Below are 14,556 nucleotides of genomic sequence, written 5' to 3' on the forward strand. Positions count from 1 at the left end.
AAACACATATTGTCTCTTAGACCAAAAAACACATTAAACTGAACATTTATAAAACATAGTATGAGGCTTACGGAGCATATTATCATCCTACAAAAAAATAAAAAAAATAAAACGTAAAAAATGAGAAATATATTTTATTTTATAATTATTATTTTTTTTTTTGCTCTTAATAACCAGCATTTTGTTTGATCCAAACTAAAAATGAATTTTAAAATGTAACTTTCAATAAAGAACAATGACTTCACACAAAAAAACTAAACATAGCAGAGGATGGTTTCGATCCATCGACCTCTGGGTTATGGGCCCAGCACGCTTCCGCTGCGCCACTCTGCTTTTCGCATACAACTTTGCTTCATACTTTTGGTGAACATGGATTATATGAAAAGAAAAAATACTAATAAAAATGCTTGTTTTGGAGTGTAATCAACGCAAATAGAATGCCAAAATATATCTACTGAAAAAATAAATAAAGCGCATATATCTATAAAATGTAACATAGTAACATGGTAGATGAGGTTGAAAGAAGACAAAAGTCCATCAAATTTAACCTATACAAATCCTAAATGATTTACAATAAAATTTCCAATTGAGCCATTTAACATAGGCAATCATATTCCTGAATTCTGTTTCTAGACAGTAATGTATTTAAACAATCTTTAAATATATCTAAGGTTGGCATTCACCGCCTCCTTAGGCAATGAGTTCCATAATTTGAAGTTGCATGAATAAATTCCCCACTGAATTTTGTGTAATTTTAAAATGTATCTAATATTTTTATGTTTCAATATTTTATACCTACTTATTTTACTTCTGTATAAACTACAAGAGGGTGTTAAAAATAATACAATTTATCTTCTGATATTTTAATATTAATTTCTATTGAGCAATATAGGTATAAAATCCTAAATTGTGGTATTTAGAAAGGGGAACTGATATTAAATGTGGGACCATATAAAGTGTGATTGAAATAACATAATTTATGTAAGAACTTACCTGATAAATTCATTTCTTTCATATTAGCAAGAGTCCATGAGCTAGTGACGTATGGGATATACATTCCTACCAGGAGGGGCAAAGTTTCCCAAACCTTAAAATGCCTATAAATACACCCCTCACCACACCCACAATTCAGTTTAACGAATAGCCAAGAAGTGGGGTGATAAAAAAGTGCGAAAGCATATAAAATAAGGAATTGGAATAATTGTGCTTTATACAAAAATCATAACCACCACAAAAAAAGGGCGGGCCTCATGGACTCTTGCTAATATGAAAGAAATGAATTTATCAGGTAAGTTCTTACATAAATTATGTTTTCTTTCATGTAATTAGCAAGAGTCCATGAGCTAGTGACGTATGGGATAATGATTACCCAAGATGTGGATCTTTCCACACAAGAGTCACTAGAGAGGGAGGGATAAAATAAAGACAGCCAATTCCTGCTGAAAATAATCCACACCCAAAATAAAGTTTAATGAAAAACATAAGCAGAAGATTCAAACTGAAACCGCTGCCTGAAGTACTTTTCTACCAAAAAACTGCTTCAGAAGAAGAAAATACATCAAAATGGTAGAATTTAGTAAAAGTATGCAAAGAGGACCAAGTTGCTGCTTTGCAAATCTGATCAATCGAAGCTTCATTCCTAAACGCCCAGGAAGTAGAAACTGACCTAGTAGAATGAGCTGTAATCCTCTGAGGCGGAGTTTTACCCGACTCAACATAGGCAAGATGAATTAAAGATTTCAACCAAGATGCCAAAGAAATGGCAGAAGCTTTCTGGCCTTTTCTAGAACCGGAAAAGATAACAAATAAACTAGAAGTCTTTCGGAAAGACTTAGTAGCTTCAACATAATATTTCAAAGCTCTAACAACATCCAAAGAATGCAACGATTTCTCCTTAGAATTCTTAGGATTAGGACATAATGAAGGAACCACAATTTCTCTACTAATGTTGTTGGAATTCACAACTTTAGGTAAAAATTCAAAAGAAGTTCACAACACCGCCTTATCCTGATGAAAAATCAGAAAAGGAGACTCACAAGAAAGAGCAGATAATTCAGAAACTCTTCTGGCAGAAGAGATTGCCAAAAGGAACAAAACTTTCCAAGAAAGTAATTTAATGTCCAATGAATGCATAGGTTCAAACGGAGGAGCTTGAAGAGCCCCCAGAACCAAATTCAAACTCCAAGGAGGAGAAATTGACTTAATGACAGGTTTTATATGAACCAAAGCTTGTACAAAACAATGAATATCAGGAAGAATAGCAATCTTTCTGTGAAAAAGAACAGAAAGAGCAGAGATTTGACCTTTCAAGGAACTTGCGGACAAACCCTTATCTAAACCATCCTGAAGAAACTGTAAAATTCTCGGTATTCTAAAAGAATGCCAAGAAAAATGATGAGAAAGACACCAAGAAATATAAGTCTTCCAGACTCTATAATATATCTCTCTAGATACAGATTTACGCGCCTGTAACATAGTATTAATCACAGAGTCAGAGAAACCTCTTTGACCAAGAATCAAGCGTTCAATCTCCATACCTTTAAATTTAAGGATTTCAGATCCTGATGGAAAAAAGGACCTTGCGACAGAAGGTCTGGTCTTAACGGAAGAGTCCACAGCTGGCAAGAGGCCATCCGGACAAGATCCGCATACCAAAACCTGTGAGGCCATGCTGGAGCTACCAGCAGGACAAACGAGCATTCCTTTAGAATATTGGAGAATACCCTTGGAAGAAGAACTAGAGGCGGAAAGATATAGGCAGGATGACACTTGTAAGGAAGAGATAATGCATCCACTGCCTCCGCCCGAGGATCCCGGGATCCGGACAGATACCAGGGAAGTTTCTTGTTTAGATGAGAAGCCATCAGATCTATTTCTGGGAGTTCCCACATTTGAACAATCTGAGAAAATACCTCTGGGTGAAGAAACCATTCGCCCAGGTGCAACGTTTGGCGACTGAGATAATCCGCTTTCCAATTGTCCATACCTGGGATATGAACCGCAGAGATTAGACAGAAGCTGGATTCCGCCCAAACCAAAATTCGAGATACTTCTTTCATAGCCAGAGGACTGTGAGTCCCTCCTTGATGATTGATGTATGCCACAGTTGTGATATTGTCTATCTGAAAACAAATGAACAACTCTCTCTTCAGAAGAGGCCAAGACTGAAGAGCTCTGAAAATTGCACGGAGTTCCAAAATATTGATCGGAAATCTCACCTCCTGAGATTCCCAAACCCCTTGTGCCGTCAGATACCCCCACACAGCTCCCCAACCTGTAAGACTTGCATCTGTTGAGATTATAGTCCAGGTCGGAAGAACAAAGAAGCCCCCTGAACTAAACGATGGTGATCTGTCCACCATGTCAGAGAGTGTCGTATAATCGGTTTAAAGATATTAATTGAGATATCTTTGAGTAATCCCTGCACCATTGGTTCAGCATACAGAGCTGAAGAGGTCGCATGTGAAAACGAGCAAAGGAGATCGCATCTGATGCGGCAGTCCTAAGACCTAAAATTTCCATGCATAAGGCTACCAAAGGGAATGATTGTGACCGAAGGTTTTGACAAGCTGATATCAATGTTAAACTTCTCTTGTCTGACAAGGACAGAGTCATAGACACTGAATCTATCTAGAAACCTAAAAAGGTTACCCTTGTCTGAGGAATCAATGAACTGATTGGTAAATTGATCCTCCAACCATGAACTTGAAGAAACAACACAAGTCGATTCGTATGAGATTCTTCGAAAATGAGAAGACTGAGCAAGTACCAAGATATCGTCCAAATAAGGAAATACCAAAACCCTGTTCTCTGATTACAGAAAGAAGGGCACCGAGAACCTTTGAAAAAATTTTTTGGAACTGAGGCTAGGCCAAACGGTAGAGCCACAAAACTGGTAATGCTTGTCTAAAAAGAGAATCTCAGACACTAAAAGTGATCTGGATGAATCGGAATATGCAGATACACATCCTGTAAATCTATTGTAGACATATAATGCCCTTGCTAAACAAAAGGCAGGATAGTCCTACAGTAACCATCTTGAATGTTGGTATCTCAATATTGATAGATCCGGAACTGGTCTGAAGGAATTGACCTTCTTTGGTACAATGAAGAGATAAAATAAAACCCCAGCCCCTGTTCCAGAACTGGAACTGGCATAATTACTCCAGCCAACTCTAGATCTGAAACACATTTCAGAAATGCTGAGCCTTTGCTGTGTTAACTGGGACACGGGAAAGAAAAAAATCTCTTAGCAGGAGGCCTTAACTTGAAGCCAATTCTGTACCTTTCTGAAACAATGTTCTGAAACCAGAGATTGAGAACGGAATTGATCCAAATTTCTTTGAAGAAAACGTAATCTGCCCCATACCAGCTGAGCTGGAATAAGGGCCGCACCTTCATGGGTACTTAGGAGCTGGCTATAGGTTTCTATAAGGCTTGGATATATTCCAAACTGGAAATAGTTTCCAAACTGATACCGCTCCTGAGGACGAAGGATCAGGCTTTTGTTCCTTCTTGTGAGGAAAGGAACGAAAATGATTATTAGACCTAAATTTACCTTTGCGGAAGAGAATACCTAGTTAGGCTGATAGGAGCTTGCATCTGCATTTAGCAGTATATGATAGCAGATGGCTAAAGAGATGTGGTATGCTCATGAGATCACCTTACTTTGAACAAAATACAAACCAAAATTGATAATAGAAGTAGATTGAAAAATGACCGGAGGCACGAAACGCGTAGGTTCTAGGATTTTGATAAATATACTGGCTTATTATGCTACATACCATGGATGTTTTTTTTACTTTGACTATTAAAAGCTACATTTTAACACATCTGTTTGCCTACCTTAGAATTTGTCTATTGGCTAATACGTGTTAACGGTACCTCATTAAAAAAAAAAAAAAAAAGACTTTTGCAGAGGGCGGCCAAATAAAGGTGCTTTCTGTCTGCATTTTTAAGCTATTTCTGTTTACACACAAAACATTTCGGCACCTTTTTATTTTTTCTTTCTTTCTTCCTTCCTTCCTAGCAAACAAAGACTGGTTAGCTCAGTTGGTTAGAGTGTGGTGCTAATAATGCCAAGGTTGCGGGTTCGATCCCCATATGGGCCATACTTTTAAATGTTAGGATCCAAACTAAAAGTGAATTGTAAAATGTACCTTTCAATAAAGAACAATGACTTCACAAAAAACAAACCATAGCACAAAATATGAACCAAAATGTATAATAGAAGTAAATTTGAAAGTGCCCTGAGTCACGAAATGCATAGGCTCTATGATTTTGATGAGCCTACTGGCTTATGCTACATACCATGGATGTTTTTTACTTTTCACACACTTGTTTGCCTACCTTAGAATTTGTCTGTTGGCTAAAAGGTGGTAACGGTACCTCATAAAAAAAAAAAAGACTTGCCGAGGGCGGCCAGATGCACTCAGTTTAGGCAGAAGCTCACAGTCAAATAAAGGTGCTTTCTGTCTGCATTTTTTATACTTCATGACAGGAAGTCACATTTATTTATAGCACTGGTAAATCCCATACAATTACTTTAACTTTACCGTCCCTTTAAGCTATTTCTGCAAACTAAAGTTATCTTGTAAAAGTGCTTTGTCTGTTTTATTCTCTGTGGCTGATATAAGCTTTCTTTCATGTATTTGTTTTGTGACTTTCTCTTCTCTTGCCTGGTTTGCTCCTTCTGCCCGGCTGTTACAGTTATAGATTGTGAGTGGCACTTTATAAAGCCAGAATCAGTGCAGTTATAAGGACTGTGTGGTCATCATCCTCCTCTCATCTATAGCTAGCAGGGCATCAGAGTGCCGCAGTCTATTTTAGCTGATGCAAATAGAAGGCAGGTATAGGTATGTCTGTAGGATCATCATGTCTGCCTGGAGGTGTGTTTCCAGAGTTAAATCTTTCAAATTCAAGGCCAGTTGTGTTTTATATTAGTGCTGTGTACTTAGTTTTGTTAAGGCTAATGTGTCATTATATAAAGTATTATCATTACTCCTTTTTTGCTTCCACTGCGTCACTGGTGATTTGCACATGTCTTGTTTGTTACTTTGATATATGGACTTTGTAAAAAAAAAAAAAAAAAGCTCTGAAAGCATGAGTGGCTTGAAAGAAAACTTGTACACACGATAGATTTCTGCATATTTTTTTACATTAAACAAGGGCCGGTTAGCTCAGTTGGTTAGAGCGTGGTGCTAATAACGCCAAGGTCGCGGGTTCGATCCCCGTACGGGCCATATTTTTAAATGTTAGGATTCTCTCAAGCATACAACTGCAACGGGACAACCTAATGCGTCCTCTTTCCATATATGCTTTTTCAGGCCCCTCCCACAAAGCAGGGGGAAAAAATGTATTTTTGCTACAGAAAACACATATTGTCTCTTAGACCAAAAAACACATTAAACTGAACATTTATAAAACATAGTATGAGGCTTACGGAGCATATTATCATCCTACAAAAAAATAAAAAAAATAAAACGTAAAAAATGAGAAATATATTTTATTTTATAATTATTATTTTTTTTTTTGCTCTTAATAACCAGCATTTTGTTTGATCCAAACTAAAAATGAATTTTAAAATGTAACTTTCAATAAAGAACAATGACTTCACACAAAAAAACTAAACATAGCAGAGGATGGTTTCGATCCATCGACCTCTGGGTTATGGGCCCAGCACGCTTCCGCTGTGCCACTCTGCTTTTCGCATACAACTTTGCTTCATACTTTTGGTGAACATGGATTATATGAAAAGAAAAAATACTAATAAAAATGCTTGTTTTGGAGTGTAATCAACGCAAATAGAATGCCAAAATATATCTACTGAAAAAATAAATAAAGCGCATATATCTATAAAATGTAACATAGTAACATGGTAGATGAGGTTGAAAGAAGACAAAAGTCCATCAAATTTAACCTATACAAATCCTAAATGATTTACAATAAAATTTCCAATTGAGCCATTTAACATAGGCAATCATATTCCTGAATTCTGTTTCTAGACAGTAATGTATTTAAACAATCTTTAAATATATCTAAGGTTGGCATTCACCGCCTCCTTAGGCAATGAGTTCCATAATTTGAAGTTGCATGAATAAATTCCCCACTGAATTTTGTGTAATTTTAAAATGTATCTAATATTTTTATGTTTCAATATTTTATACCTACTTATTTTACTTCTGTATAAACTACAAGAGGGTGTTAAAAATAATACAATTTATCTTCTGATATTTTAATATTAATTTCTATTGAGCAATATAGGTATAAAATCCTAAATTGTGGTATTTAGAAAGGGGAACTGATATTAAATGTGGGACCATATAAAGTGTGATTGAAATAACATAATTTATGTAAGAACTTACCTGATAAATTCATTTCTTTCATATTAGCAAGAGTCCATGAGCTAGTGACGTATGGGATATACATTCCTACCAGGAGGGGCAAAGTTTCCCAAACCTTAAAATGCCTATAAATACACCCCTCACCACACCCACAATTCAGTTTAACGAATAGCCAAGAAGTGGGGTGATAAAAAAGTGCGAAAGCATATAAAATAAGGAATTGGAATAATTGTGCTTTATACAAAAATCATAACCACCACAAAAAAAGGGCGGGCCTCATGGACTCTTGCTAATATGAAAGAAATTAATTTATCAGGTAAGTTCTTACATAAATTATGTTTTCTTTCATGTAATTAGCAAGAGTCCATGAGCTAGTGACGTATGGGATAATGATTACCCAAGATGTGGATCTTTCCACACAAGAGTCACTAGAGAGGGAGGGATAAAATAAAGACAGCCAATTCCTGCTGAAAATAATCCACACCCAAAATAAAGTTTAATGAAAAACATAAGCAGAAGATTCAAACTGAAACCGCTGCCTGAAGTACTTTTCTACCAAAAAACTGCTTCAGAAGAAGAAAATACATCAAAATGGTAGAATTTAGTAAAAGTATGCAAAGAGGACCAAGTTGCTGCTTTGCAAATCTGATCAATCGAAGCTTCATTCTTAAACGCCCAGGAAGTAGAAACTGACCTAGTAGAATGAGCTGTAATCCTCTGAGGCGGAGTTTTACCCGACTCAACATAGGCAAGATGAATTAAAGATTTCAACCAAGATGCCAAAGAAATGGCAGAAGCTTTCTGGCCTTTTCTAGAACCGGAAAAGATAACAAATAAACTAGAAGTCTTTCGGAAAGACTTAGTAGCTTCAACATAATATTTCAAAGCTCTAACAACATCCAAAGAATGCAACGATTTCTCCTTAGAATTCTTAGGATTAGGACATAATGAAGGAACCACAATTTCTCTACTAATGTTGTTGGAATTCACAACTTTAGGTAAAAATTCAAAAGAAGTTCGCAACACCGCCTTATCCTGATGAAAAATCAGAAAAGGAGACTCACAAGAAAGAGCAGATAATTCAGAAACTCTTCTGGCAGAAGAGATTGCCAAAAGGAACAAAACTTTCCAAGAAAGTAATTTAATGTCCAATGAATGCATAGGTTCAAACGGAGGAGCTTGAAGAGCCCCCAGAACCAAATTCAAACTCCAAGGAGGAGAAATTGACTTAATGACAGGTTTTATACGAACCAAAGCTTGTACAAAACAATGAATATCAGGAAGAATAGCAATCTTTCTGTGAAAAAGAACAGAAAGAGCAGAGATTTGACCTTTCAAGGAACTTGCGGACAAACCCTTATCTAAACCATCCTGAAGAAACTGTAAAATTCTCGGTATTCTAAAAGAATGCCAAGAAAAATGATGAGAAAGACACCAAGAAATATAAGTCTTCCAGACTCTATAATATATCTCTCTAGATACAGATTTACGCGCCTGTAACATAGTATTAATCACAGAGTCAGAGAAACCTCTTTGACCAAGAATCAAGCGTTCAATCTCCATACCTTTAAATTTAAGGATTTCAGATCCTGATGGAAAAAAGGACCTTGCGACAGAAGGTCTGGTCTTAACGGAAGAGTCCACAGCTGGCAAGAGGCCATCCGGACAAGATCCGCATACCAAAACCTGTGAGGCCATGCTGGAGCTACCAGCAGGACAAACGAGCATTCCTTTAGAATATTGGAGAATACCCTTGGAAGAAGAACTAGAGGCGGAAAGATATAGGCAGGATGACACTTGTAAGGAAGAGATAATGCATCCACTGCCTCCGCCCGAGGATCCCGGGATCCGGACAGATACCAGGGAAGTTTCTTGTTTAGATGAGAAGCCATCAGATCTATTTCTGGGAGTTCCCACATTTGAACAATCTGAGAAAATACCTCTGGGTGAAGAAACCATTCGCCCAGGTGCAACGTTTGGCGACTGAGATAATCCGCTTTCCAATTGTCCATACCTGGGATATGAACCGCAGAGATTAGACAGAAGCTGGATTCCGCCCAAACCAAAATTCGAGATACTTCTTTCATAGCCAGAGGACTGTGAGTCCCTCCTTGATGATTGATGTATGCCACAGTTGTGATATTGTCTATCTGAAAACAAATGAACAACTCTCTCTTCAGAAGAGGCCAAGACTGAAGAGCTCTGAAAATTGCACGGAGTTCCAAAATATTGATCGGAAATCTCACCTCCTGAGATTCCCAAACCCCTTGTGCCGTCAGATACCCCCACACAGCTCCCCAACCTGTAAGACTTGCATCTGTTGAGATTATAGTCCAGGTCGGAAGAACAAAGAAGCCCCCTGAACTAAACGATGGTGATCTGTCCACCATGTCAGAGAGTGTCGTATAATCGGTTTAAAGATATTAATTGAGATATCTTTGAGTAATCCCTGCACCATTGGTTCAGCATACAGAGCTGAAGAGGTCGCATGTGAAAACGAGCAAAGGAGATCGCATCTGATGCGGCAGTCCTAAGACCTAAAATTTCCATGCATAAGGCTACCAAAGGGAATGATTGTGACTGAAGGTTTTGACAAGCTGATATCAATGTTAAACTTCTCTTGTCTGACAAGGACAGAGTCATAGACACTGAATCTATCTAGAAACCTAAAAAGGTTACCCTTGTCTGAGGAATCAATGAACTGATTGGTAAATTGATCCTCCAACCATGAACTTGAAGAAACAACACAAGTCGATTCGTATGAGATTCTTCGAAAATGAGAAGACTGAGCAAGTACCAAGATATCGTCCAAATAAGGAAATACCAAAACCCTGTTCTCTGATTACAGAAAGAAGGGCACCGAGAACCTTTGAAAAAATTTTTTGGAACTGAGGCTAGGCCAAACGGTAGAGCCACAAAACTGGTAATGCTTGTCTAAAAAGAGAATCTCAGACACTAAAAGTGATCTGGATGAATCGGAATATGCAGATACACATCCTGTAAATCTATTGTAGACATATAATGCCCTTGCTAAACAAAAGGCAGGATAGTCCTACAGTAACCATCTTGAATGTTGGTATCTCAATATTGATAGATCCGGAACTGGTCTGAAGGAATTGACCTTCTTTGGTACAATGAAGAGATAAAATAAAACCCCAGCCCCTGTTCCAGAACTGGAACTGGCATAATTACTCCAGCCAACTCTAGATCTGAAACACATTTCAGAAATGCTGAGCCTTTGCTGTGTTAACTGGGACACGGGAAAGAAAAAAATCTCTTAGCAGGAGGCCTTAACTTGAAGCCAATTCTGTACCTTTCTGAAACAATGTTCTGAAACCAGAGATTGAGAACGGAATTGATCCAAATTTCTTTGAAGAAAACGTAATCTGCCCCATACCAGCTGAGCTGGAATAAGGGCCGCACCTTCATGGGTACTTAGGAGCTGGCTATAGGTTTCTATAAGGCTTGGATATATTCCAAACTGGAAATAGTTTCCAAACTGATACCGCTCCTGAGGACGAAGGATCAGGCTTTTGTTCCTTCTTGTGAGGAAAGGAACGAAAATGATTATTAGACCTAAATTTACCTTTGCGGAAGAGAATACCTAGTTAGGCTGATAGGAGCTTGCATCTGCATTTAGCAGTATATGATAGCAGATGGCTAAAGAGATGTGGTATGCTCATGAGATCACCTTACTTTGAACAAAATACAAACCAAAATTGATAATAGAAGTAGATTGAAAAATGACCGGAGGCACGAAACGCGTAGGTTCTAGGATTTTGATAAATATACTGGCTTATTATGCTACATACCATGGATGTTTTTTTTACTTTGACTATTAAAAGCTACATTTTAACACATCTGTTTGCCTACCTTAGAATTTGTCTATTGGCTAATACGTGTTAACGGTACCTCATTAAAAAAAAAAAAAAAAAAAAAGACTTTTGCAGAGGGCGGCCAAATAAAGGTGCTTTCTGTCTGCATTTTTAAGCTATTTCTGTTTACACACAAAACATTTCGGCACCTTTTTATTTTTTCTTTCTTTCTTCCTTCCTTCCTAGCAAACAAAGACTGGTTAGCTCAGTTGGTTAGAGTGTGGTGCTAATAATGCCAAGGTTGTGGGTTCGATCCCCATATGGGCCATACTTTTAAATGTTAGGATCCAAACTAAAAGTGAATTGTAAAATGTACCTTTCAATAAAGAACAATGACTTCACAAAAAACAAACCATAGCACAAAATATGAACCAAAATGTATAATAGAAGTAAATTGGAAAGTGCCCTGAGTCACGAAATGCATAGGCTCTATGATTTTGATGAGCCTACTGGCTTATGCTACATACCATGGATGTTTTTTACTTTTCACACACTTGTTTGCCTACCTTAGAATTTGTCTGTTGGCTAAAAGGTGGTAACGGTACCTCATAAAAAAAAAAAAGACTTGCCGAGGGCGGCCAGATGCACTCAGTTTAGGCAGAAGCTCACAGTCAAATAAAGGTGCTTTCTGTCTGCATTTTTTATACTTCATGACAGGAAGTCACATTTATTTATAGCACTGGTAAATCCCATACAATTACTTTAACTTTACCGTCCCTTTAAGCTATTTCTGCAAACTAAAGTTATCTTGTAAAAGTGCTTTGTCTGTTTTATTCTCTGTGGCTGATATAAGCTTTCTTTCATGTATTTGTTTTGTGACTTTCTCTTCTCTTGCCTGGTTTGCTCCTTCTGCCCGGCTGTTACAGTTATAGATTGTGAGTGGCACTTTATAAAGCCAGAATCAGTGCAGTTATAAGGACTGTGTGGTCATCATCCTCCTCTCATCTATAGCTAGCAGGGCATCAGAGTGCCGCAGTCTATTTTAGCTGATGCAAATAGAAGGCAGGTATAGGTATGTCTGTAGGATCATCATGTCTGCCTGGAGGTGTGTTTCCAGAGTTAAATCTTTCAAATTCAAGGCCAGTTGTGTTTTATATTAGTGCTGTGTACTTAGTTTTGTTAAGGCTAATGTGTCATTATATAAAGTATTATCATTACTCCTTTTTTGCTTCCACTGCGTCACTGGTGATTTGCACATGTCTTGTTTGTTACTTTGATATATGGACTTTGTAAAAAAAAAAAAAAAAAGCTCTGAAAGCATGAGTGGCTTGAAAGAAAACTTGTACACACGATAGATTTCTGCATATTTTTTTCCATTAAACAAGGGCCGGTTAGCTCAGTTGGTTAGAGCGTGGTGCTAATAACGCCAAGGTCGCGGGTTCGATCCCCGTACGGGCCATCTTTTTAAATGTTAGGATTCTCTCAAGCATACAACTGCAACGGGACAACCTAATGCGTCCTCTTTCCATATATGCTTTTTCAGGCCCCTCCCACAAAGCAGGGGGAAAAAATGTATTTTTGCTACAGAAAACACATATTGTCTCTTAGACCAAAAAACACATTAAACTGAACATTTATAAAACATAGTATGAGGCTTACGGAGCATATTATCATCCTACAAAAAAATAAAAAAAATAAAACGTAAAAAATGAGAAATATATTTTATTTTATAATTATTATTTTTTTTTTTTGCTCTTAATAACCAGCATTTTGTTTGATCCAAACTAAAAATGAATTTTAAAATGTAACTTTCAATAAAGAACAATGACTTCACACAAAAAAACTAAACATAGCAGAGGATGGTTTCGATCCATCGACCTCTGGGTTATGGGCCCAGCACGCTTCCGCTGCGCCACTCTGCTTTTCGCATACAACTTTGCTTCATACTTTTGGTGAACATGGATTATATGAAAAGAAAAAATACTAATAAAAATGCTTGTTTTGGAGTGTAATCAACGCAAATAGAATGCCAAAATATATCTACTGAAAAAATAAATAAAGCGCATATATCTATAAAATGTAACATAGTAACATGGTAGATGAGGTTGAAAGAAGACAAAAGTCCATCAAATTTAACCTATACAAATCCTAAATGATTTACAATAAAATTTCCAATTGAGCCATTTAACATAGGCAATCATATTCCTGAATTCTGTTTCTAGACAGTAATGTATTTAAACAATCTTTAAATATATCTAAGGTTGGCATTCACCGCCTCCTTAGGCAATGAGTTCCATAATTTGAAGTTGCATGAATAAATTCCCCACTGAATTTTGTGTAATTTTAAAATGTATCTAATATTTTTATGTTTCAATATTTTATACCTACTTATTTTACTTCTGTATAAACTACAAGAGGGTGTTAAAAATAATACAATTTATCTTCTGATATTTTAATATTAATTTCTATTGAGCAATATAGGTATAAAATCCTAAATTGTGGTATTTAGAAAGGGGAACTGATATTAAATGTGGGACCATATAAAGTGTGATTGAAATAACATAATTTATGTAAGAACTTACCTGATAAATTCATTTCTTTCATATTAGCAAGAGTCCATGAGCTAGTGACGTATGGGATATACATTCCTACCAGGAGGGGCAAAGTTTCCCAAACCTTAAAATGCCTATAAATACACCCCTCACCACACCCACAATTCAGTTTAACGAATAGCCAAGAAGTGGGGTGATAAAAAAGTGCGAAAGCATATAAAATAAGGAATTGGAATAATTGTGCTTTATACAAAAATCATAACCACCACAAAAAAAGGGCGGGCCTCATGGACTCTTGCTAATATGAAAGAAATTAATTTATCAGGTAAGTTCTTACATAAATTATGTTTTCTTTCATGTAATTAGCAAGAGTCCATGAGCTAGTGACGTATGGGATAATGATTACCCAAGATGTGGATCTTTCCACACAAGAGTCACTAGAGAGGGAGGGATAAAATAAAGACAGCCAATTCCTGCTGAAAATAATCCACACCCAAAATAAAGTTTAATGAAAAACATAAGCAGAAGATTCAAACTGAAACCGCTGCCTGAAGTACTTTTCTACCAAAAAACTGCTTCAGAAGAAGAAAATACATCAAAATGGTAGAATTTAGTAAAAGTATGCAAAGAGGACCAAGTTGCTGCTTTGCAAATCTGATCAATCGAAGCTTCATTCCTAAACGCCCAGGAAGTAGAAACTGACCTAGTAGAATGAGCTGTAATCCTCTGAGGCGGAGTTTTACCCGACTCAACATAGGCAAGATGAATTAAAGATTTCAACCAAGATGCCAAAGAAATGGCAGAAGCTTTCTGGCCTTTTCTAGAACCGGAAAAGATAACAAATAA

At 36.9% G+C, this 14,556-nt stretch overlaps 6 non-coding genes across 6 annotated transcripts; 3 read left to right on the forward strand and 3 right to left on the reverse strand.

Moving 5' to 3' along the window:
• Positions 1–261: 261 nt before the first annotated feature.
• TRNAM-CAU (transfer RNA methionine (anticodon CAU)) lies at positions 262–333 on the reverse strand. Its single transcript has one exon. It is a non-coding gene; the product is annotated as a tRNA-Met (tRNA).
• A 5,835-nt stretch (positions 334–6,168) lies between these two features.
• TRNAI-AAU (transfer RNA isoleucine (anticodon AAU)) lies at positions 6,169–6,242 on the forward strand. Its single transcript has one exon. It is a non-coding gene; the product is annotated as a tRNA-Ile (tRNA).
• Positions 6,243–6,632: 390 nt separating this feature from the next.
• TRNAM-CAU (transfer RNA methionine (anticodon CAU)) lies at positions 6,633–6,704 on the reverse strand. Its single transcript has one exon. It is a non-coding gene; the product is annotated as a tRNA-Met (tRNA).
• Positions 6,705–11,412: 4,708 nt separating this feature from the next.
• On the forward strand, positions 11,413–11,486 carry TRNAI-AAU (transfer RNA isoleucine (anticodon AAU)). The gene has a single exon. It is a non-coding gene; the product is annotated as a tRNA-Ile (tRNA).
• Positions 11,487–12,543: 1,057 nt separating this feature from the next.
• On the forward strand, positions 12,544–12,617 carry TRNAI-AAU (transfer RNA isoleucine (anticodon AAU)). Its single transcript has one exon. It is a non-coding gene; the product is annotated as a tRNA-Ile (tRNA).
• Positions 12,618–13,008: 391 nt separating this feature from the next.
• Positions 13,009–13,080, reverse strand: TRNAM-CAU (transfer RNA methionine (anticodon CAU)). The gene has a single exon. It is a non-coding gene; the product is annotated as a tRNA-Met (tRNA).
• Positions 13,081–14,556: the final 1,476 nt, after the last annotated feature.

Source organism: Bombina bombina, chromosome 2, assembly GCF_027579735.1.
Source record: "Bombina bombina isolate aBomBom1 chromosome 2, aBomBom1.pri, whole genome shotgun sequence".
Lineage (NCBI taxonomy): Eukaryota > Metazoa > Chordata > Amphibia > Anura > Bombinatoridae > Bombina > Bombina bombina.